At 54.6% G+C, this 25684-nt stretch overlaps 2 pseudogenes; one reads left to right on the forward strand and one right to left on the reverse strand.

Moving 5' to 3' along the window:
• Positions 1 to 25684, forward strand: part of LOC131586387 (zinc finger protein 850-like) — a 151863-nt pseudogene that overhangs the window by 47633 nt on the left and 78546 nt on the right.
• Positions 1 to 25684, reverse strand: part of LOC131586386 (zinc finger protein 850-like) — a 166095-nt pseudogene that overhangs the window by 22855 nt on the left and 117556 nt on the right.

The following is a 25684-nucleotide window of genomic DNA, read 5'->3' on the forward strand; positions in this document are numbered from 1 at the left end:
GTGGGGGAATGGAATTTCAGCAGGAGTTGACCCACAATGATACTTTGCCACTTGTGGGTTTCTCACAGCCTTAGAAGGAGTTTGAGATCTCTGTCCCCAACACCCGCTCACCCTTCAAGCGCACACACGTGCCTGGGGGCAATTCAGGTTCCCTGGAGTGGTGGCTGCTTCCCTTTGAAACAGGAGCTGTTGTCTTTTCCAGTGTGCTTAACTCCCTTCTACCTATTAGAAAGTGGGTGAGGAAAGGAAATGACCCTGGAGAAAGGGGACCAGAGCCTTTGAAAAAGATGAAACAAGTCTGAATTACAAATAAAATCTTTCATTTATTTCTTTAGGACTAATCTATTACTGCTAACAAAAACATGTTTCTGAGCTGATTGTTGGTATTCGAGGCCTTATTTCTGGTTCTTGTTGTTATTATTATTTATTAGTATTACTTTTCACTGTCAAGACCTTTAAATCTTAGACATGAATAACAATGGCTGGATGTCTCTCACTGGGAAAATTCCCTTGCTTTTCCCACCAGAATTAAACTGTACACTCAACTCCAAGTTGCCAGTGGATTCTAAAGATGGAAAATCCTGTTAATGGTGGATTTGGTGTGGTTTGGAGCTGGGGAAGGGTCTCATCCCCTCCCAGAGGTGCCCCAAGCCCGCTCTGCTGCCACGTCTGCACTTGCAGCCCCTCACGGCTGCTCTGCCCTGGGGACATGGTGGGGACCCCTCCTGCCAGGGCTGAGGCTCCTCATGGCCCCTCGCAGCCCCTCATGGCCCCACAGAAACTCGCATGGCCCCATAGAACCTCTCATGGACCCACAGAACCTCTCATGGACCCTCACATCCCCTCACAGCCCCTCACAGCCCCAGGGGCTCCTCCCAAAGGAGAAGGGGTCGGGCCCTGCTTGTTCTCCTTTTATTTCGGTCCCTTCACAGCTCCGAGTAAAGAAAAGCTGAATGGAGCCTTTCCCCAGCGTTTCCCTTGGGGTTCATTGCGGGCTGAAGCTCTGTGCTGGCGCTGGCCCGAGCACCACCATCCCTGCAACCCCCAAGGCCTTTGCTGTCCCCCCGTGTCCATTCCCTGTCCCCGAGTCCCGCCCGGCTCTGGCAGCAGCAGCAGCCGCAGCGCAGCGGGCGCCGGCCCGGCCCGGCCGGGGCTCCCGGCCAGGAGCAGCAGCAGCGCCGGCCCTTCCCACCTGCTCCTGCCTCGGCTTCCCAGGGCTTTTTCCAGGGCAATTCTGGACTACAGCAACAATCCCCCACAAACAGCCCTGATTCCTCAGGGCCCGGCTCTGCTGCCCTCAGCCAGCCCTCAGAGGAAGAAAGGATCGGGTTCCAGCGCTGTTTTCAGCCCTGTTTTACTCACCCTGAGGTGACAGCAGGAGGCTGTTGGTGACTTTGCCTTGGCAATTGTAGATCCTGGCTGCTCTTGCCCCTCTCCTGCTTGACACTTGAATTTTAGAAATACAACTGCAATTGTCTCTTTCAATCAGTGCTACCCACTGTGCTTTTGTCACAGGGAACTCAGGATTTTTGTTTCAGTCATCATGATCAGTAGAGATGAAAGTGCTCCTAAATCTCTGAGCGCAAAATCAAGGAGAATTAAAGCCACACAGGCCACATTTGCAGTGCTCAAACACAGCCCTGTTGCTGCTGCTGCTGAAATAGAATCAACTGACAGAGGCCATCACAGAAATTGCCTCTGCAGTGGCAAATAAAATGAAAAAATCCACCAGGAGAAATAAAAAAACAGAACTGCCCAATTCGCTTCATCGTTTCTTCTGAGCAGCAGAAGAAAAAGGAACAGGGCACCTTTCAGGCAGTTCCACAAGCTCAGGGTTCTCATTTCATGGGGAATCTGAGATGCAATTGGCCTTGTTAAAAGGATAAAAGCAAAGGTAATGAATTGGGAATTATTAGGAAAAAATGACCCTTCTTACACACAAAGTTCACCAAGTCATTCCCTGCATTTCTCCTTTTCACATTCTTTCTCTCATCCACTGAGAGCTCCAGCTTATCATGTTCTGGTGCTTATCATCAACTGATTGTGCTCTTGATTTCTACCACTGCAAGAGATATAGAACCATCTAAACTGAACACAGAAACAAACTCCCTCTGTCAGCCCATCTTCACGTTCCAGATCACTTTCAAGATGTCCATGGGGCATTTGGAATGATGAGCTCTCCACTGCTGGCTGCAGGCTCTGGAGATTCTTTCTCCACATTCAGCCAGGCTTGTATTCCCCAACAATTCCTGGTAGCCCATCATGTTTTCTTTGGCTAGAAGAGGAACAATGAAAACCTTACCAATGACACAACTCCCCAGTGCACAAGGAAAAGAAAGAACAAGTTGTCAAGTTCTTCAAATATTTGTCCTGCTTTGCTGCAAGAGTTGTGCTGCATTCACAGTGTGGGAAGCCAAGAGAAGCTGCAGCTGGGGGCACATCTTGTGACAGGAGCTGTGCCTTGTTCTCCAGGACAGGTTGTTGGAAAGAACAGACAGGACTGGGGAGAAGATTCCGGGAAAATTGAAACAGCTTTTTTAAGAAATGAAAATAAAATCCAAAGGAACAACCAATATGTTTTTTTCTATTTTTCTCTATTGATTTTTATGTTTCCCTTCTCCATCTTGCACTGTTTCTCCATCCCATTCATTCCAAATGGATCTCACCTCTAAGACCCATGACTTGGCAAGTTTTAGACACTGTAAAATACCATGAGCTACACCCAGTTTGCCTTCCCCTGTTTTACTTGGAAAGCAATGCTGGAGACACAAGTGCAGTGCTTGGCTCAGGTACAAATTCTGCATTCAGGGAATGTGCTCAGACAGTGTCTGACCCTCAGCAGGGACAAGGCACAGCAGCAGCCAAGGGCATTGCTGTGCCCCTGTGCAGGAGTCAAGACTCTGGCTCTTGGCTCACCAGGGCAAAGTTCCCGTGTTTGGCCAGGCTCAGGGGCTGCCCGGGGAGCGCGGGGCTCGGGGCGGGGCCGAGCGGGCAACGGACAAACGGACACGGGGACAAACGGTCCCGGTGCTTCAGTTGCAGCGGCAGCGGCGGCAGCAGCGGCGGCAGCAGCAGAAGACAAAAAGCGAATTACTCGACTCCGTAGATTCTCCTCTCCCTCTCCCACTGTCCCGCACCCCATACCCGTCTCCCTTTTCCTGTGTCCCATTCTCTTCCAGTTTCCCTCTCCCCGTGCCCACCCGGGCCATGTCCCCGGTCCGCCCCCGGCCCCGGGCGGGGCTGCCCCGGCCCCGGCTCCGAGAATCCCCCCGCGGTCTCGCCTCCGCCCAGCTCTGGCTGTGCTGGCGCTGGCGCTGCTGGGCGGGCATCATTGCCTGGGGCTGGGGCGGCATCGCTGCCCTTTGGCTCCGCCTGGCCTGGCCCCGGCCCCGGCCCCGGCCCCGGCCCCGGCCCCGGCCCCGGCCCCGGCCCCGGCCCCGGCTCCTCCCGGGGCCCGCGGAGGACACAGGTGGCGCGGCCGCTGCCGCCGCCTCCGCTGCGGCTTCCCCGGCCCGAGCTCCGCCGCTCAGCAGCGCGGCCGCCGGCCCCGAGCCGCCGCTGTCGCGTTCCAAAGAGCGAACGCCTGCGGATGCCCGGCCCGGGGAGGTCGGGGAGCGCTCGGGGGCCGTTCCTGGCCCCGGGCCGAGCACTGACGGCCGCGTCTCTTCTCCAGGGAAGGCGCAGGAGGCCCTGCAGCAGCGCTACCGAGTGGGTTCACTGCTGGGACGCGGCGGCTTTGGCAGAGTTTTCGCAGCCACTCGGCTCTCGGACGGACTCCCGGTGAGCGGTGGGGCCAGCGGCGGGCGGAGAAGGAGGAGAAGGGGGCGGAGGGGGCAGAAAAGGAGGAGGGGGCGGAGGAGTAGGATGGGGCTGGAAACGGCAGGCACTGAGCTGAATCCGCTGTTCCCTTTGGCTTACAGGTGGCCATCAAAAAGGTGCCACGGAACCGCGTCCGGCACTGGGGCGAGCTGGTGAGTGAGCGGGGCCAGCGGCAGAAGCCGGGGCGTGCCGGGCGGGGATGAGCCGGGGCCCGGCAGGGTGGGAGCTGCCAGGACACCTGGAGGGAGAGCGGGCATGGGGCCAGCGGAGGGCACAGAGCATCCCGGGCTGGCTGAGGGCTTCCCGAGCCCTGGCACGGCCTCAGCCCCACTGACGGCACCGTGCTCCTCCCGCAGCCCGACGGCACCAGCGCACCACTGGAGATAGTGCTGCTGGACAAGGTGTCCACAGGCTTCCCCGGCGTGGTGCAGCTGCTGGAGTGGCTTGAGCTCCCCAGCTACATTGTTATGGTGCTGGAGCGCCCGGAGCGGTGTCAGGACCTGCGGCACTTCATTCGGGCATGGAAGTTCCTGTCCGAGGAAGAGGCGCGGGAGCTGTTCCGGCAGGTCCTGGCAGCCGTGCGGCACTGCACCAGCTGCGGGGTCCTGCACCGAGATATAAAACCGGAGAACATCTTGGTAGACCTGGACACCGGCGAGGCAAAACTGATAGACTTCGGCTGTGGCACCTACCTTCAGGAGACAGCCTACACTCAATTTGCAGGTGAGCCCACACAGGGGTAGGCTTCTGGTCCCAGCATCTCCTGGCCCAACATCTCCTGGCGCAACAAGGGTGTGGCAGGAGGGATTCTCCCAGGACTGGGGCTGGGGCAGCCAGCCTGACAAAATCCTCCATGGGTAGGGGTGGCAGAGAGGGGGAGGCAGAACCTGTGCACCAGCTGGTTTCGTGTGCAGTTGAGAATGGGCTTGGACTGCTCTGCTCACCTGGTTTGCTTTGGTTCAAAATATGTTTTGGGCAATGCCAGCAGGGAGGATGTGGGTATGGTTTCTCCTCAGCACTGAGTGGGTATTTCCCTTTGTGTGTCATGGTCGGGCCTTGCCAGGGTTTCTGCTGCCCTCTTCCAGCACCAGTGACTTCGTTTCCAGCCACGGATTTGTACCCAAGTCCCAGGTGCTGGCGGGAGAGCAGCAGGTCACCCCATGGGCCACTGGGGAAGCCCCCACATGCCCAGGGATGCTGGGGTCAGGCTCTGGGAGCAGCAGCATCCCCCTGATGAGCTCCATCCATATTCCATAGGAACACCATCATACAGCCCCCCGGAATGGAACGACTTTGGGTGGTACCATGGCGAGGCAGCGACCGTCTGGACCCTGGGCATCCTGCTGCACGAGATGGTCTGCGGGGAGCACCCTTTCAGGAGGGGCAGGAACATCAGATGGGACCAGCTCCCGCTGCCACAACGGCTCTCCCAAGGTGAATCCTCATCTCTGGGCACAGGGGGAACACCAGTGTTGGGAGACAGCAGCGGGCTCGTGAGCATCCCGCTCTGGCAGCTGCTGAGGAGGTGGCACATGTCCTGCTCTCCTGCTCTCCTCCAAAACAAAGAATTGATTGGAAAGTTTAGGCCCAGCTCTGAGCACATCCAGCGTGGCCTGGGCATGGGAATAGTGGGACAAAGCAGACAGGAGCCTTCTCCAACTGACCAGTGGTTTGTGGTTTCTCTCCCCAGATTGCCAACTTCTGATCAGGTGGTGTTTATCCCTGAACTCCTTGGACAGGCCCTCATTAGAAGACCTGTCCTGTGATCCCTGGATGCAGGATATTCATCAGCCCTAGAAGAAGGGAGAGAGCCACAGGCACAGTGATGCAGGGACCTGGTAAGTTACAGCTCCACACATGCCCTGGCAATCAGCAGCAAAGAAACCCAGACTTTTTTGTCCTGCCTGTGTCACTGCATTGGGCTCATCAAATGGGAACACACAGCCCTTGTGCTGGAGCTGAGCTGCTCTGCCCAGCACTGGTGGGCACCATCTGAGCTGGTTTTGCTTGTCCTGGTTCACTGACAGCCGGGCCCTGGGCAGAACCCTGACAGCCTGGTGTCCCCCCAGGGAAGAAGGAGCCCCTGGAGAAGCTGGACCAGGTGGGGCTGCTGCTGCTGCTGGAGACATGGAGGACAACAGCAAGGATGACATCCTCTTCCTCCACCTGGCCAGCGGCAGCTGGCGATGATGGACTTTGATTCTGGCACCTTCTTCAAAGCCAGGCTCCACAGTGAATTTTCAGGTAAGTCCAGTCCCAGGGGGATACTCCCAGATTTGAGCATTGGCCGGCAACCAAAGGTTTCCCCTTCACTGGGGCAGGTGCAACTAATTCCTCAGTGGCTGCCCAGCTGGTTTTTGGCAGGGCTGGGGACATGGGCTGGGGTGGTTACGAAATGGGAGTGGGATCCTGGCCCTGCCAACAGCCCCCACCACCCACCGTGCCCCGGGCTGGGGCTGGGGCAGCCAGCCCGACACAAACAAACCCCCATGGCAGGAGCACAGGTGGGACTCCAGAACCTGAGCACGGCTGCTTTGCTGTGCAGGCAAGGAAGGGCTTGGGCTGCTCCACTCCCCTGCTTTGCTTTGGGATCACCGTGATTTTGGGGGACAGTGCAGGGGGAAAGGGAGCAAGCATGGGCTTCCCTCACCCATGGGTGGGTTTTTCCCCAGAATGTAGGGGTTGGGCCTTGCTCAAGTTTCTGACAGAGATAAGATTTTTTACCATTTTTCTGGTTTCCCCTTTTTGTCTGTAATCTATTTTCATTAATTTGTTGTTTGTTTTTCTAAAGGAAGCGTTCTAGGTGGGGTCCAGTCTGGATCAGGAAGTGCTTGGGACCAGCTGTGGCGTGGATGGGCCGTGCCCTTGGAGAAGACTGAGGACATCGTTTGGGACCAGCTTTTCTTCTGGCAGCGGATGGTGTGAGGTGGGTCCTCATCTCCTTGGCATGGGTGGGACAAGAGCTTTTGGGAGATGGCAGCGGGCACAGGAGCATCCCTCTCTGGGCAGCTGCTGAGGGGCTGGATCTGCCGTGGCTGGCTGCAGGCTGGGCACATGTCCTGCCCTCCTGCTCTGCTCCCAAAGGCAGCAGTGATGGGCAGCTTTGGGCCCAGCTCTGAGCACGGCCAGCATGGCCTGGGCACCGCGGCTGGCTGGGACAAGGGGACAGGAGCCTTCAGCTGACGGGCGGTTTCTGCTTTCTCTTCTTGCAGCCGGGCTCTGCGGATGCTGAGGCTGCTCTGGGCTCTGCCAGGGCTCTGCTGGGCTCAGCACCGCGCCGGGATCAGCCAAAGAAGAAACAGTGTGACCTGCAGCAGCGACTGGAGCATTTTGGCAATGCAGCTCAAGTCTGCAGAGTGTCCACCTCCAAGGGAAAACATGACACCACCCAAAAATTAAACTTGTTCCATAACTTCTGAAATGAAATCAATCTGGGATGACCCCAAATGACATTTTTCATCTTGCTCAAGCTGTAGCTCAGAACAGTTCTATTCTCTGAACGAGTTCTGTCCCCCACCTGCCTTTTACTTCACAACTGCTCCCTCCTTTCCCCCAGTGAGTTCCCAGCCCATCACAGTCTCCATCACACTGCAGCCTTCCTTGATGCCCCTCACCATGAGGAAGGCCAAGCCCCAGTCTCAGGGACTCATCCTGTCTGTGGCTGAAGAACAGCAATGCCTGTCTGTGCCAGGGGCTCTTGGATGTCTCTGTATCCATGGACACAAGGTCTGTCCTTGCAAAGGTTTCCATAATATCTTGGTACCCATGAGTATGGAATGAACACAGAGAGTGAAAGTGTCAGTCACGTTGTTTGCACACTCCTTCCTTTCCATACAAGACACATCCATGCACACCCCCACGTACAAATAGATTAAAAGGATAGGGATGGATAGAGATTTCCCACAGAGCTCTAACTTTGGCATAACTCACCTTGTAAGCCATGGCCAGGGTATTATTTTTCCCAGCTCTGTGTGAGTAGGTGTCCAAGAGCTGAAGGGAACAGCACTTAAAAGCTGTTTCAGGATTTCTAGGCAGGAAAGGGAGCTGACAACCATCCACATAACTCACCATATTCGTCAGGATGGGCTGCTGGTTCTTTAGGAATATGGCACAATGGAAACATGAGACTTGGGATAATCCCAGCTCTCTGTGGATCTGTGCAAAGGTGGAGCAGCAGAAACACCTTGTGTCTTCTTTGGGGACACAAGGTCCACGGAGCTGGGGCGGCAGAGCGTGACCTGGGCTGGTGGCAGGTGAAGTCCCATTTCATGACATCCCGGAGTGGCACAGGACAAAGCTCCAAGCACCCACAGCCCCACTGAGGAAGTCCTTGGAGTGCTGCACATCCCATAGGAAAAGCTGCATTCACTCAGTCCATTGGGATTTATCACTTCCATTTGCAACACTTTAGGTCCAAGTTTCAAACTGCAAAATTTTTACACTCAAGACACAGTCATGAAGAACATGTATTTCAATTTCCTATTCCTTCAACTGCAGTGTAAAATATCTTAATATTGGAAAACATCCATCAAATCTGTAAAGGAAGGCAGCTAATGGATCCTTTCCACCAGCACGTGTACAAACTAAGTAACTAAAATCGAAGCTGAGTTCTCTTTTTCAAAAGATCGGTTACCTCTTTCTTACTCCAGAGTTATAGATCATTTTTCACTACACATTTGGGGGTAATTTTTATCTTTCATATTTTTTCATGTTTTCTTTTTTGTTTTGTTTTTTTGTTTTGTTTATTTGGGTTTTTTTTTACAGAAAGTATGCCCTAGAAAAGGCATGTCCTTTGCTCCTGGTTCCCGGGTGGAGCAGCTCCCTTCCCGCTGGCTGAGCTGCTCAGGCAGAGCCCGGCAGCTCCTGGCCCTGCAGGGCTGAGGCTTTTCCCCGTTGCTGGGCACAGACTGATGGAGCAGCACTGCTGAACACGGGCACACGCAGAGGGAGCAGAGCAGCTGCCTTTGCCCACCTGAAGCTCCAAGGCCAAACTCTGAGCAGGCACGGCTGGAAGAGACTCGCAGGCTCCCTGTTGGCTCTGCTGCCCCACTTGTGCCCGGCCCAGCTCTGCGTGAGGCAGAGGGAGAACAAGGGGCAGCTCCCTCCCAGCCCCAGCCCAGGGACCCCTCCAGCCCCAGGCCTTGGGGCACTGTCAGCACCCGCTGCTCCAGCCACCGCTTCTGCTGGCACTGACAGCAACAACCAAACTGGGGCTGGTCCCCAGGGAGCAGCAGCAGTGCCTGGATCTGATCCCTCAGCCTGGGGCAGCCCCTGGGGGAACAGAGGGCACAGCAAGAGGGACAAAACCAGTCAGGGTCAGAGACTGGGAAAAGCCAGAGCTGGGAGCAGGAACAGCTGCTTCATTGCACTCTTGGAGAAAGCTCTTGGCTGGGTCAAAGCACTGAAAGGTGTGAAAGGCAGAGAGGAGGCCACACCAAACAATTCTCCTGTTTTCACACCTTCCTGTAATAAATGGAAATGATTAGTGCTAACTAAATTGTAACTATTTGGAAAGTTATTATTAGAAGCAATCAAGGGAATTGGTGTTACAAGGCAGATGTAGCCCCCCTACAGATGTTACATGTTAAAATTAAGGTACAGGATGTAGTTTTGTGATAAGAAATGTCCTAAGACAAAATTGACCTTGAGATGGATGAAGTTGGAATGACTTTAGGCATAGGGCCTGAAAATTATAAAATATAAGACTAATTAGTGGAGCACAATGCTTACTTACATAACACAACGCTTAGTACGCATGCACAGCCTGTAAGGTTATCCAGAGGACAACGAGGATGAGTGTAAGCCTTCATCCAAAAAACCACCAAAACAAGACAGAAGACCCCCTAGCAACAAGTGAAGCATGTGCCATGAAGAATAGTGATATTAAATCAATGAATTGGAAATAGGAGGAGACTTATGGGAAATATTAATGAGTAGTTATAAGCATACAGTATATAATTTTAGTTTGAATTACTTTGTTTTGGTATGTGAGGCAGGGTGAGAAGCCCTCCCTGTACCCTGGTCAGTTTTGCTTATGCTTTAATCATAATTACTGGCAAATTATATTCACAAATATATATCTATGTATCTGAAGTTATTCACTAAATTGTACTCTTTTACTAAATTGTTTTCCGTTTGTACCAAATTGCTATTCAGGCCACTAAATAGTATTCTTTTATTAAATTGTATCCTTCTATTCAATTCACTAAATTGTATCTTTTTTTTCCCTTGTTATTAAATTGCTGTTAACCTAATAGCTCTTGTTGTCTTATTTTAATTTCATTTAAAATAGCACCAAGCAGAAAAGGAGCTGACTGACAGCAAGCAAACTTAACTTTCTGCCAGGACACAAATTTAGAAGGCAAAATATTAAAAAAACCCACAGCATCAGCCCAGCTTCCTAGTGAGAAGGGTTGGAACTCTCTGCCCTCAACACTTCCCCAGCAGCTTTACAAAGGTAATTGGGATCTGAGCTGTGCCCTCTGAACCAACAGAGCCAGCCTCCCTTCAGGGTGAGAAGCCACGGCCTCAGTTACAGCCCCGGGTGACTCCTGTGCCCCAGAGAATGGCCCGGCTCACCTGGCCCAGCCCAGCCCAGCCCGAGCAGCCCGGACTGGCCTCAAGGGATGGGCTCCACCTGCCCGCTGTGCCCACAGGCCAGGCCCAAGGGATCACAAGAGGCTTCCTCCCAGCTTTGCAAAACTCGGCCAAGCGTGTCCCCTTTACTGTGCTGAGAAGAGTAAAAAACCCTCTCAATTTAACCCCACTGCACTCCTCATGGGGGATCCCTGCACACCTTAGGAGAGAGCCCAAATTTTCCCTGTGTGCCTCATGAGGTGCAGGCCCAGGTGATGCCACTGAAGGAAATGTGCCCTCACAGCCCAGGGACGCTCAGCATGGGCTCCCCCAGCCCCTCGGGGCACCACCGCTGGTCACAGCAGCCCCTGCCTGGCTCCTGCCTGCCCACACCGTGGTCAGCCCTGCCTGCTCCTGGACATGGAGCTCAGCCAGGGCTGGTGCTGTGTGGGCTTTGCTGGTGGTACCAGCCAGACACTGGGGTGAGAGCTCCATCTCTTTATTAGAACAAAAAACATGGGCCAGCCCCTGCTCTGGTGCACAGGGGCTGCCCAATTTCAGTCCTGGCCAGGGGCCAGGGCCAGGGGGCTCAGGGGCAGAGCGTCTCGCTTGGGAGGTGTGGGTCTTGGGATGCCCTCAAGATGGGGATGCAGCCACAGCACAGCAGATGGGGAGAGATGTGAAGAGCGAGGATAACAGGTCAGCTTCTCTTAGACTAAAATCTTTGGCTGCTCTTCTGAAGCTGCAGAGGTGCTCCTGTGGAGAGAGGAGGTGGCTGAGGCCCCCAGCTGCCGCTGGAACACAGGGACCCTCCTGCACAGCAGGGCCCAGAGCTGCCAAGGCTCCCCAGCACGGCTGGAGCTGCTGGCACAGCTTGGCCCAGCTGGACAGCTGCCCCTCAAGGCCCTGGAGAGCAGGGGATGGCTCTGGGCAGGGTCCCTGGCCAGGAGCGGGCCCCAGAGCACCTCTGCCTGTCAAGGGCAATCTCATCCCCGGTCTTTCTTCCTGCCCACCTTGCTTTGCCTCTGCCTGCTGCTCCTGGGGCTGCTCTTGGCCAGGCAGCCTCAGTGGCAGCCAGCACTGGCTGCAGCCCCAGCGGGCTCCCCAGGACAAGGCCCAGCAATTAAGAGGCCAATGAAAGGCCTGGGCAGCTGCAGAACTCTCGGCAGTTATTTGGGCAACCAAGAACTTAAGCCACAAGTCCACAGCAGCCTCACTGGGAATGTCTCCTGACTATGAGCAGCCTTTCAAGAAACTGTTTGAGGCTGAGATCACAAAACACTCACCGTTTTCTCTTCCAGCAATACCAGACTCCAGCACAGCACATCATCAGGAAAAGTGCTCCACCAGCCACAATGGCCATCAACTTAATCAAACCATGTGTTCCCTGGTAGAAAACTCTTCTCATGCTTTCCCAGATATTCTGAGCATGTGTTGTGGTGCCAGCTGCATCTGTGGGAGCAATGGGCAGCGTGAGCCGTGCTGTGCTCCACTGCTGAGCTGGCAGCACGCTGCATACGGCCAGGACGTTCTCTATTTCCCCCAGAGCTGGGGCCTGCAGGCGCCTTGCCACCCCTTGGCACAAGGCTGCTCAACCCCCTGAGCTTGAATGGCACAATTTCTCTGTGCTGTGCTGGTCTTCTCCAGACAATACTTGTCAAAGACATGGATAAGGATCAGGGAAATGCCCAGGGTTTTGGAAATGCTCCAGGGCCCTCCTTCTTCTAAACAGCCCCTACACCTGATCTACCCTGAGACCAGGAAATTTTCAGGGGATCTCAGAGTCCCGTGCTGCAGTTTGGGCTCCCTGACAGCTGATGCCAAATGCCTTCCTGCAGAGGCTGAGGAGAAGCTGCAGCCAGGCCAGGCTGGGAAACAGCCCTGCAGGCCATGAAAGCAGCAGTGGGGCAGTGAGGCTGCCATGGATCCCTTTCTGCTGTGTTGGGCACTGCGTGTCCAGAAGTGCAGAGAAATCCCCCGGCTGCTGAGTCTCAGGAGACGGCTGAGGGACACAGACCCACCTTGTCCTCCCTGCAGAATTTTCTTCAGCATTTGTCTCATGGGTTTGGATGGCTCATGGGGTTTCATAACTCCTGTAGCTTTGGTATTTCCTCTTGGAGGAACTTAGAGCAAAATAATTCCATTTCACAGGAATGGATCCCAGAAAACCAGTGCTCAGCCTGTGGGGTCAGGAGGGACACACCACTCACCCCTGTGATGGGAGCCGAGCTTGTGTGCAGCAACCAACCCAGGAGCTGGGAAAGTCCTCCCTGCAGACACACCTGTAACTCAACAGCCACAGAAGCTTCTCTCATCTCTGCTGATCTGCACAGGCAGCACTGAGCCACAGGAGCAGTGAGGGGATCACGCAGAGCGAGGGCACACACGTGCACAGCTCTGTCCTGGCACCTGCAGCGATGCCGCCCTGGCCAAGCTTTGGGCTCTGAGCTGGCAACTCTCCCAGGGGAAAAGGGCTTGACCTACCCTCACCATCTTCCAGAGCCTCAGTCCTGGGTGTGGGTTGGGAAGCCAGATCACCTTCAGCAAGAGGTTTGGCTGCAAAGAAAGGAAGGGCAGAAGAGCTCCCGTGGATCTGTAGGAGATCCTCAGGCTCCCTGGGGCTGGCAAAGGAGCCACACAAGGCACAGCCCTGGGACACAGCCCTGGGCCCATCCCCTTCCCTCTCTGATCTTCTCTGTGGCTGCACAGAGCACACAGGGAAGGAGACACTGGCATTACACACAGGAAGAAGACTGACAGCTAAATGCTCCTTCCTCCCACTGGCAGTGACCTGTGGGATCCCTCAGGGCTCCAGAAGGGAGCAGGGCAAGGTTTCCAGAACCCATCAAGCCTGAGATTATGTTAAGAGATATGGCACATGAGTGAGCTCTTGCCACCTTGTCATTGCTTGTTCTGTCAGTAAAGGGAATAGAAGAACTTGCCTCCAGCATTCTCCAAGATATTCAAAGTATCATTCAGTAGCACTTCCAAATAATTGAGGTTGTGTTCCAAATCTAGAAGGGAGCACAGATCAGAACTGTTTCCATGGTGTACTGAGATTCCCTTCTACCTTAGGGAACGGGGCAGTGCAAGGGAGTCGCGCTAAGGCTGTGGGTGCCAGATGTCAGTGGACATGGCCACAGCTGCAGAGGGGCCTGGGGGCTCTGGGCTGGCTCCTGGTCACTCTCCACCCTCTTTGCAGGCCCTGTGCAGCATCCCTGGGAGAGGTGGCTGGAGCAGCCCAGGCCCCACTGGGGCCCTCTCTCTGCCACAGCTGAAATAATTGTAAAAGCAATGGGGAAGAACTACAGCAGGCAGTGCCACAACTGTCCCTCAGGCCCTCCCTCCCTCCTGCCCACGTTCTGCTGGGACAGCTCTCCCATCCCATAGGGACAGAGCCAGGCTCTTTCAGGATACACTGGAGCCTTGCCCTCCCACTCTGCCTATTCTCCAGCATGGGTGCTCTTTTGCAGCTGCTGCCAGGATTTGGGACCTGTCTCCCATGGAGGGACCCCAGCAGGACTGCTCAGTAGCCGAGTGCCCTGAGGCTGCTGGGGATAATTCCACTGGGCTGTGCTGGTCTTGTCCGGGCTGTGCCTGCACTGCCAAGCAGCAGCGATGGGAGCTCAAGCCTCAGCAGGGCTCAGGCCCAGAGACACAGCAATTACCTCCTGGGACTGTGACTGTGCCTGGCATGGCCCCCCTTCCTGCAGCAGAGGCTGCCCATGAGCCACTGCTTCCTCCGGGAAACGCTGCCTTCAGCACAGCCCTTTGGTCCTTCTCTGAAAAAAAATAAATTGTACACCTGAATCAGATGGAACCTTTCCCCATTGGGCAAGGTGGCATCTTCAGGAGGCAATGCTTATCAAAGGAAATCATATAAACTTTTGGGATTGGCCAGAGCCCTCCGTTCTCCAAACAAACACCATTTCTGGTCCACCCTGAGACTGGGAAAGTGCAGAAGATCTCAGGGTGGGCATGGCCAGTGGTGGAGTTTGGGAACCCTGTCAGCTGATGCCAAATGCCTTCCTGCAGAGGCTGGGGAGAAGCTGCAGCCAGGCCAGGCTGGGAAACAGCCCTGCAGGCTGTGAAAGCAGCAGCAGGGCAGTGAGGCTGACATGGATCCCTTCCTGCTGTGTTGGGCACTGCATGTCCAGATGTGCAGAGAAAGTCTCCAGCTGCTGAGTCTCAGGAGAATGCTGAGGGACATGGACCCTGCGCTCCCTGCAGCATTTCCTTCAGCATTTGCCTCATGGGTTTGGATGGCTCATGGGGTTTCACGACTCCTGTAGCTTTGTTCCTCCCCCTCAGAGGACCATGACAGCAAGTAGATCCATTTCCCAGGAATGGACCCCAGAAAAGCAATGCTCAGCCTGTGGGGTCAGCAGGGACACACCACTCACCCCTGTGATGGGAGCTGAGCTTGTGTGCAGTAACCAACCCGGGAGCTGGGAGAGTCCTCCCTGCAGACACACCTGTAACTCAACAGCCACAGAAGCTTCTCTCATCGCTGCCAGCTGGACAACTTTAAGGTTCTGAGCTGGCAGCTTTCCCAGGGGGAAAGGCCTTGACCTACCCTCACCATTTCCCAAGGGCTGAGTCCTGGACATGGGTTGGGAAGCTGGATCGCCTTCATCAATACGTTCAGCTGCAAGGAAAGGTAGGACAGAACAGGTCCTGGACAGTGCTCAAGATTCTCCTTCAGGCTGGAGTGGCAGTGAGTGCACCTGGCTGATTGCTGCCCTCCAAGGCACTCCCTCATCTCTGCCTTCCACCCAGGAGCAGGGGCAGGGAGACCACCTGCCATCAGTTGCCCCACACCAGGATAGAAGAAGCTTCTTGAATGGCAGTCAGGGGAGAAAGGACACCCTGGAACTGCCATCAGCTCTGAACTGAGTCCCAGGCAGGGCCAGGGCTTGGCAGCGGCAGCTCAGGCTCCCTGGGGCTGGCAAAGGAGCCGTGCAAGGCACAGTCCCGGGACACAGCCCTGGGCCCGGCCCCTTCCCTTTCTGCTCTTCTCTGTGGCTGCACAGAGCACACGGAAGGTGACACTGGCATTGCACATGGGAAGAAGATTGACAGCTAAATGCTCCTTCCTCCCACTGACAGCAATGCTGTGGGATCACTCAGGGCTCCAGAAGGGAGCAGGGCAACTTTTCCAGAATCCATCAAGCCTGAGATTATGTTAAGAGATAATGGCACACGAGGGAGCTCTTGCCACACTGACACCCATTATTCTCTCAGGAAAAGCACATTGAGAACTTGCCTCCAGCATTCTCCAAGTGTTTTAAGCCTTTATCCAAGAGGGCATCCAGATAATGCAAGTTACGATCCCAATCTAGAAGGGAGCACAGATCAGGACCATTACCAGGGTGAGCTGGGATCCCCTTCTGTTTTAGGGAATTGGGAACTGAAATGGGTTTGGGTAAGGCTGTGGGAGCCAAATGTCAAGGGACATGGCAAAAGCTGCAGAGAGGCCTGGGGAGCTCTGAGCTGGCTCTGGTCACTCTCCATCCTCTTTGCAGGCCCTGTGCAGCATCTCTGGAGGGGCAGCAGGACCAGCCCAGGGCCCCTGAGGATTCTCTCCCTCCCACAGAGGAAATCCTCCCTTAAGCCGTGGGGAAGACCATCCCCAAAGCGTCCCAGGGAGAAGAGAGCACTGTCCCAGGAAAGGGAAGCCAGGCCGCCAGCTCACCTGCTCGCCCTGCTCGCCACGGAGCAGCCTGGGCAGCCCTGTCAGGCAGGGCCACTGCCAGGAGGAGCAGGAGGAGGAGGCGCAGAGCAAAGGCCATGGTGCCTTGCCCACTGCCAGTCCTGCAGCTCTTGCTGCCACCACTGTCCTGACACCGCTGTCCCAATGTCAGCACCGCTGCTGCCACAACAGTCGTGGTCAAGGACTGACTGCTCGGTCCTTGTGGTGCTGTGCAATCACGGGGCTCTGGGACCTCTGTGACCTCAGAGCCTGCTGTCACCTCAGCCTGCTGTCACCCCACAGGCTGCTGTGACCTCATGGCCAGGGTGGAATTGTGTGGGGAGTGGGATCTGCCTTCTTCACTAGGGAGCTCATCCTGCCCAGCAGCTCTGTCCAAGGGCTATGACAGGGTCCCAGCCCAGCTGATCTCACAGGCTGGGGGATGAAGGGATGGAGAGCAGCCCTGCTGAGAAGGACTTGTGGCTGCTGCAAGGTGAGAGGCTGGACATGAGCCAGCCATGTGCCTCCAAAGGAGGGTGCCCAGCAGCTTGAAGGAGGTGATTCCACCACCCCTCTGCTCTGGTGCGAGCCCACCTGGAGTACTGCATCCACCTCTGGGTGCCCAGCACAGGAAGGACATGGTCCTGTTGGAGCTGGTCCAGAGGAGGGACAAAATGCTCTGAGGGCTGGAGCCCCTCTGCTTTGGAGATAGGCTGGGATAGCTGGGGGTGTTCAGCCTGGAAGGGAGAAGGCTCCATGGAGACCTGATTGCTCCCTTTCAGTACTTTAAGGGGGATTGTGTAAAAGACAAGACAGAAATTTTAGTAGGGCCTGTTGTGACAAGACTGAGGGGGAATGTTTTCAATCTAAAAGACAGTAGATTCAGACTAGACATAAAGAAGTTTTTTACACTGTGGGTTTTGAAACCCTGGCACAGGTTGCCCAGAGAGGTGGGCATCCATCCCTGCTGACATTCAAGCTCATGCTCTGAGCAACCTGATCTAAAGGTGTCCCTGCTCACTGCAGGGCATTGGACTAGATGGTCTTTAAATGTCCCTTCCAAGCCAAGCCAGTCTCTGCTGCTGTGCACCAGAAAAGCAGTGCTGGAATAATGCTGGGGTGATGATGCTGGCACCTGTGTTTTGGTAGTTGTGCCATTTAGCTGTTGGCCAAGAGAGGATTGATGGGCTGCACAGTGAAGTCTGCAGAGAACAGTGTGCTCAAGGAGAAACAGGAGAGGAACATGGCTTCCAGTTCAGATAAATGCCAGCATTTTACTGCCCATTCCTTGTTAAGAAATAAAGGAATGTCCTGAAGATCCCTTCAATGTGGGTGCACTACTGGCTGTATCAGTACTTGTGTTCTGTAAAACAGGTGAGTTGTTACAGCTTCTTGTCCCATTTATCACTGGAGAAAACCCAAATACTGCATGGGTCCACATCTGCTTTCTTCCAAGTAAAGGCAGATTTTGTTCATTCCTGAGTGGGACATATTCATCTGTTGACAAGGAAATTCTTCTTGCCATTCACACAATGTTGATTTGCTCTGATCGGATTGTAATTAAGATCTACCACTCATTGTAATTAAGGTTGATGGATTGTGAGGCAAAGTGTTGCATAATTTGCCCTGGAGAGAGTTTTTCTCTAATTCAATGACATATGAAGACAGGTGTAGCCTACCATACTTGTGGCATTAGTCTCCCACTCTGTCCTTTCCTCTCACCCAAGGGGAGGATCGAGGTCTGCAGGTCTCATCTGTGCACAGAAAGAGTTAATATCTCACCCAGACCTGCAGATGCTCATGATGGTTTCTGCCGGGCAGTGGCCGAAGCAGTCACGGTGATGGATTTCAGACCGTGCTGGGGCTGTGCCAAGATCTCAGGGGGCCCAGCCAGAACAGTCGTGGCTGTTCTGCCCCCATGGCTGGTCCCAGGCCCCTGCTCCCTTCAATTCCAGCTGCGGGCCGATGGCTTCCCCTCCCTGTGCCCGGCAGCCGCTGGGGCCGCGCGGGCCGTGGTGAAGGGGCCTGGCCCAGCCCAGAGCCGCTCCCGGGGCCTGGCGGAGCCCGGCTCGGTGCAGGCCAGGCTGGAGCAGGGCCGGCCTGACCAGCACCCAGTTAACTCTTCACAGCTGGGAACAACAGAGAGCTTTCCTGGGCTTGCCTGTCTTTAAAATGGGGATTTCACACAGGAGGATCCAGCTGCTAAATGGTTTCATAGGTTGTCAGTTCTCAGAACCAGCGAGCTATTGGTTTTGCTAAGCACAGAGGAAGCTCTTGGCAGCTCCCTCCTAGAAAAATCATTTGCATGGGTGGCTTCTTCCCTCCTCACCAAATATCAACTAATATAAAACCAGTACAGACATTCAGGGTGTAATAGGAATCAATTTTGAAGCAATTGTTTTAAAGCAAAATCAGTTATTAAGCACAGAGATTGATGTCACTCCCCCAGACCACTGGAGAGGGATAGTGACTCTGCCACCTCCCCCCTGGCCAGCCCATTCCAATTCCCAATCAGCCTTTCTGGGAAGAACTCCTCCCTATTGTCCAGCCTAAACCTGCCCTGGTGCAGCTTAAGGCTGTGTCTCCTTGTCCTGCCCTCCAGCAGATCCCCACTCGCAGCCAGCTTGGTGTCATCTGCAATTTGTGAATGCTGGACTAGACCCCCTCAGCCAGACCCTCAGTGAAGATATTAACCAGGACTGGGCCCAGCACAGATCCCTGGGGACACCACCAGGGACTGGACACCAGCTGGATGCAGCACCATCCCCACCACTCTCTGGGCCCGGCCTCCAGCCAGTTCTGCAGCCAGCAAAGAGTGCTCCTGTCCAAGCCGTGGGCTGCAGCTTTTATTGGGAATGCTGTGGCTCTCTGTGTCCAAGGCCTTGCTGAAGTCCAGCTCGACACATCCAGAGCCTTTCCTGCACCCACCAGGCGGCTCAGCTGGTTATAAAAGGAGATCAGGTTGGTCAGGCAGGACCTGCCCCTCCTAAAGCCACGCTGGCTGGGTCTGAGCCCTGGGCCATCCTGGAGGTGCCGTGGGATGGCACTCAAGGGGATCTGTTCCAAAACCTCACCAGGCACCGAGCTCAGGCTGACAGGCCTGCAGTTCCCCAGAGCCTCCTGCCAGCCCTTCTTGGGGATGGGCTCACACTGGCACCTCCAGTCCTCTGGGACCTCCCCAGTGAGCCAGGACTGATGAGGAGAAATGATGGAGAGCAGCCTGGGGAGCTCATCCACCAGCTCCCTCATCCCCCTAGCATGGATCCAATCCCATCCCATCCACCTGTGAGCATCTGAGTGGCTCAGCAGGTCTCTGACTGCTTCCTCCTGGATTACAGGGGGCTGTTCTGCTCCCTGTCCCCATCTACCAGCTCAGGAGAACACTTGTCCTGAGGAAAACCTGTCTTGATGTTGAAAACTGGGGCAAAGAAGGTGTTGAGTACCTCAGCCTTTTCCTCATCTTTGGTAACCATATCCCCCCCAATAAGGAATGGAGGTTGTCCGTAGCCTTCCTTTTGCCATTAATGTATTTATAAACACATATTTATTATCCTTCACAGAAGCAGCCAGGTTAAGCTCTAATTGAACTTTCACCTTTCTGCTTTTCATTCTGTATGATCTAATGACATCCTTAAACATTTCCTGAGTTGCCTGTCCCTCTGCCCAAAGGTGATTCACCCTCATCTTTTCCCTGAGTTCCTCCAAAAGCTCCCTGCCCACTCAGGCCAATCATTTTCCCCACTAGCTCATTTTTCATCAGAGAAGTTCAGTCTGTTCCTGCTTCTTCAAGATTTCTTTCTTGAAGTGTGTCCATCCTTCCCGGAATGCTTTGATTTAAAAGGCTGTTGCCCTTAAAAAACTCAGTACCTGATTTGGTACTCCCCAAATCTGCATCCTTAATCGGCTGAAGTCTGCCCTTTGTAAGTCCAGTGTAGGAGTTTGGTTGATGCCCCTCCTTCTTTCACAGAATATTTCAAAACTCGATGATTTCATGGCCACTGTACCCCAGGCAGCCTCCAACCCCCACATCCCCCAGCAGCCCTTCTCTGTTTGTGAGCAGCAGGAGACACAGCTTTCCTTGGCAGTGGCAAGAGAAGGAAACCTCCCCAAAGTGCAGCTTGGCAGGTTCAGCCTGGAGGGGAGGAGAAAGAAAAGTCCCTGCCAGGGTAGAATTTTGGTGCAGGAGGTGTCCCAGCATGAGACTGGACCGTGCCATGGCTGAGTGTGCCAGGAGCCGGCAGTCAGTGGGGCCCAGGGATGCTCCAAGGGACTTGGAGTTTTGCTTCTGACTCCTTGAACAGCTCCTTCAACCTTCTCTCAGTGCCTGAGGGTCCTGGACTCCGCCCCAAATCCAGCCTGGGGTTCATTAAAATACAGAAAGCCTCGGGGGCTCTTTCTCTTCCTTCCATTGTCTTCAAGTCCAAGGCTTGTGCAGCTGCTTGGAGTCACTTTGGAATTCTGTTGAGGAGGAAGATTTGAAAATCTACCCTGTTTTATTTTTTTTAGATCAAGGGCGTATTTTTTTATTTTCTAGTTGAGAGAAGAGGTGACAGAAGCATTCCCCAAGTGATCTTGATGCTGAAAATCTCCTTGGGAGGTCTGGTCACAGAGAAGAATGAGCCCCTTGTGGGCTGCCCCTGTTTGGACAACCTGCTCCTCACCCCGAGCCTCAGCATGTCTGACATTGCCCACCTGGGACTGACATCCCAAAACATTGAAAACATTTATCTTTATAATTTTTCTTTATCATTAAAATCTAATTAATTTATAAAAATAAATATTTGATTTTTATAATAATATTATTCTGTATTTTTATAACCTAACTTTTATATTTATATGAAAGAATTGATCCATTTTTAGCAACTAAAACCATTATTGGTCCTTGGTTCAAAGTAACACAATTCCCTTCATTAATTAATTGATCACAACTTCTCCCTCTTTATGCTAATTACTCCTATTTTTAGTCCTTTGATCATTTTTTTTAATAATTTTCTCAGACAGGGTAAAAGAGACCACTTTGGGGTCCACGGGGACTTTTCTGGGGAACATTTGGGGCAGTTTTGGGTCTGGGGAGGGAATTTAGAGAGAACTTGGGGATCTGGAGGACACTTGGGGGAGCCGGGAGGGCACTTGGAGGGGCACTTAGGGATTCTGTGGGACAATTCAGGGTCCGTGGGAGCACTTGGGGGTCCAGGGGGGTGCTTGGAGGTCAGGGAGGGGAATCTGGGGGCCCTTCGGGGTCCGGGCGGGCACTTGGGGGGCTGTAACAGGGAATCTATGGGGCGCGGGGGATGATGGGAGTTGTAGGCGCCGGTATAATACGGTTTAATGGGGCCGCGGAGCATCACGGGAGTTGTAGGCGCAGCTCCAATGGATTCCGGTGAGGCGCGGGGCATGACGGGAGATGGAGTCCCGGCTGGAATAGCGCTCTATGGGCGCCGCGGAGCATGATGGGAGCTGTAGTCCCGGAAGTGGCTCGGAAGGCGCGTTCGGCGGTGTGGGGAAGCGCTTGGAGAAAACTTTTGCGTCCGAGCCGTGGCTGCAGGTGCTCGGGGCGAATGTATACGGCTCGGGAGCACTTGGGGGGAACCTGGGGAGCTGTAACCGGGCTCTTTAGGGCGCGGGGCACGGCAGGAGGTTTGGGCGCGGAACTGTGTTGTGGGATGATGGGAGATGAATTCCCAGGAGTGGCTGGAAGGGGAATCTGTGGGGTCGGGAGCATTCAGGGATCCAGGGACGCTTTGGGGGGTCCCGAACGGGCGCTGAGGAGGCACTCGGGGATCCTGGAGGGTCTGGAGAACACATGGGACCTATGGGGGGCGATGCCGGGGTTCTGGGGAGCGCAGGGCATATTCCCAGTCCCTCCCAGTTCCTTCCAGCATGATCCCATTTGCTCACAACCACTCCCAGTCAGCCTCAGTGGAGTTGGACTCCCTGCAAGTATGATTGTATTCACCTCCAGCATGATCCCAGTTCATCCCAGTGTGAGTCCTGTTGCTTCCAGTTACCCCCTGCATGCACCCAGGAACTCCCAGTTCCTGCCAGTTGCTCCTGGCATGACCCCAGTTGCTCACAGCTGCTCCCAGTCAGTCTGAGCATGATCCTGGTAACTCCCAGTATATCCCATTTGCCCTCAACCTGTTCTCAGTTGCCCCCTGCAGGCTCCTGTTCACTGCCAGTATCATCCCAGTATGATCCCAGTTTCCCTCAGTGTGATCGCAATCTCTCCTGGCATGGGCCCAGCTGCTCCCAGTATGATCCCAGTATGATGTCACTACACCCCCAGTACAATCTCAGCCACTGCCAGGATGATCCCAGTACAAACCAGTCCCTGCCAGTGCTGCCGCTCCTGGGATCCCCCAGCCCTCTCTGTGTTCCCCCCTCCCGCATCTCCCCAGAGGAGCCCCAAGGGCTGGCAGTCCCCAGCCAGGGTCCCCAGCCAGCCCCAGGTTGGATCTGCAGCCCCCAATTTTCCCAGTTTCCCTCTCCTTTTCCCCGGGCCGGGTTCCCCCCGTCCCCAGCGGGTGGGAGCAGCGGAGAGCCCCGCGCTGCCCATCCCGACCTGTCCCGGCTCCATCCCCGCTCCTGCCGTGGGCTGTGAGGGGTTCGAGAACGGGGCACCGAGGGTGTCACTGCTCCTGGGGGAGGAGGAGGAGGAGGGATGGAAGAGGAGGGATGAAGAAGGAGAGTGAGAAGGAATGGAAGTAGGAGAAGAAGCTGGTGTTAGGGAGGAGGAAGAGGAGGAGCCAGAGGAAGAAGAAGAGGAGGGACAAAGGAGGATCATGGAAAGGAGAAGGAAACACGAGGTCGAGCACTCCCTGAATTCACAGCCCCTCACCCATGGGATCCCACCCGTGGGATCATCACCTTCCATCCCAGCAATGACCAGGGAGGGGGAGCATGACCCAGATATCCTGGGGGGTACCTGGGTTGGGTTTTTCTGGGGGAATGTTTGGAGAATGAAGAACTCCAAAGCTGAGCAGAAAATGCCCCTTGGGGGGACATTGGGGGGTCCTGGTGGTGGCTGCCGGCAGAGGCAGCCTGGAGGAGCAGAGCCCTGTGTCCCCCAGGACCCCAAAGTGGGGAGCTCAGAGAGGGGGAGCGCCACAATTCACGGGACCCTCAACAGCCTGGAGAGGGGCAGGGGGGACTCCTTGGACCTTCTGCACCCCAAAGCAGAGAATCACGGGACAAGGGACCATAGGAATCCAAAAAGCCCCATCATCCCTAAATGAGGAGATGGAAACGGGGGGAACTTTTTGGATTTCTGGCACTCCCAGCAACCTGGGGTGGGCAGGGACTGAGTAGACAGAGGAGCCCCAGTGCAAGAGTGACCCCCAGGAGCTGGGACAGGGGGGAATCCCTGAACTGCAAAGAGGAGAGAACAGAGATGGGGAACTCCTGGGAGGCATTTTCAGGGCTGAATTTTGGTGTTTGGGAGGTTTTTATTGGCCCCAGATGCCCGGTAACTTCTAGAGATGAACTTGGTCAGGAGGAACACCCTAACCCAATGTGCTCATGCATTGTATATTTCCGCAAACAAAATATAAAAGGTTTGGGATTTCTCATTCCCAAACCTTGGCCAGATGGAGAAGGAGGCTGCAAGGAAGAGGAAGATGCCCCAGGACACCCAGGCAGGTGAGGAGGAAGTCAGTGCCCCTTTCCCTCTCTCTCCTGCTCCATCTCCCAGCCCAGCCTGGCCCCCAGCTGCAGGACAACCCCGCTGCCGACGCCGTCCTGCCGGGGATGCACTGGGGGGATCTCCTTCCCCTTCCCTCTGGCACGGAGGAAAATCCCATCCTCTCCTTGTCCTTCCTCCCCCAGACAAGGAGCTGAGGATGGAGACCAGGGAGGAAAAATCCCCACAGCAGAACCTCATGGAAGAGGCTGATTTGAGCAGCTCCACAGTGCAGGAATGCAAAGGGGAGGAAAATCCCCAGAGATCCCGCAGGAGGAGGGGCTCCAAACCCATCCCAGGGTGCTCTGAGGAGGAAAGACCCACCCTGTGGCGGGAAGTCGGCCAGAGATCCAGCCAGGGCTCTGAGCTGGTGGTCCATGAGCAGGTTCAGGACAGGGAGAAGCCCTACAAGTGCTTGGAGTGTGGGAAGAGCTTCAGCTGGAGCACCAAACTGCTCCGCCACCGGATGATCCACACTGGGGAATGGGCCTATCAGTGTGGGGAATGTAGGAAGGGCTTCAGCTGCAGCTCTGAACTCATCATCCACCAGCGCATCCACACTGGGGAGAGGCCCTACGAGTGTCCTGAGTGTGGGAAGAGGTTTCAGACCAGCTCCACTCTCCTCAGGCACCAGCGGATTCACACGGATGAGAGGCCCTTCCGCTGCCCCGACTGTGGGAAGGGCTTCAAGCACAACTCCACCCTCATCACCCACCGGCGCATCCACACTGGGGAGAGGCCCTATGAGTGTGGGGAATGTGGGAAGAGCTTTATCCACAGCAAGAGCCTGATCTTCCATCAGAGGACCCACACTGGGGAGAGACCCTATGAGTGTGGGGAGTGTGGGATGACTTTCAGATGGAGGTCCCAGCTGACCATCCACCAGCGCATCCACACTGGGGAGAGGCCCTACGAGTGTCCTGAGTGTGGGAAGAGGTTTCAGACCAGCTCAGATCTCCTCAAGCACCAGTGGATTCACACGGATGAGAGGCCCTTCCGCTGCCCTGACTGCGGGAAGGGCTTCAAGGACAACTCCACCCTCATCAAACACCGGCGCATCCACACTGGGGAGAGGCCCTACGAGTGTCCCCAGTGTGGGAAGAGCTTCAGCCAGAGATCTACCTTGACCCAACACCAACAGAGGCACCGGTAAGGGAAGCCCTGCGAGTGCCCCAAGAGCAGGAAGAGCTTTGTGCACTGCTCCAGCTCCATCCCCCATCAGAGGACCCACGTTGGGCAGGACCTGATGATCCACGTTCCCAGTGATCTGCGTTGGGAACACACTGGGCTGGAGGCCATTTTATTTTGGTTTCAATTATCTTTTGATTCATCTTTATCTATTTAGAACAGAGAAATAGTGGTAAAAATCAATAAATTCATCAAAGGTATCTAAAACCTCACATTTTACTAGTGCTTCAAAGGAATCTGGGAGATACTTGGGAGTATTTGGGGGTTGTGGGGTTATTTGGTGGAGTTGTCTCCATTTCTTGGCACTCAAAGAGACAAGAGGGTTCGATCTTTCACCTCAAAACCACTCAGTGTCACTGAATCCAACTCAGTACCTCTCCAAAATTATTCAATTCCACAGCCCCTCAGGGTGTGTTGCCTTAAGTTTTAGCTTTCATATTTTTCATATTCTACACTGCCTAGGTTTGTAGTTTTGAACTTCCTATTAAGTGTTAGTGAGCTCTCTTCACAGAGTAGGTAGACAAAGCAAATCCTTTTCTAGCTTGATACCAAGGACAGTTGTTAGAAGTTTCAGCCCAAAAGCATAAACAAGGGTGGACTGAAGAGAGAAAAGAAGGATGAGACTTCATCATCTGAAGCTGTCATTGGACAATGAACATCTGCAATATGCAGATGTACCTGAACTTCTAAAAATGTGAGACCTTGTGATCAGTTGTCCATTTCTGTGACCA

Source organism: Poecile atricapillus, chromosome 19 (assembly GCF_030490865.1).
Source record: "Poecile atricapillus isolate bPoeAtr1 chromosome 19, bPoeAtr1.hap1, whole genome shotgun sequence".
Lineage (NCBI taxonomy): Eukaryota > Metazoa > Chordata > Aves > Passeriformes > Paridae > Poecile > Poecile atricapillus.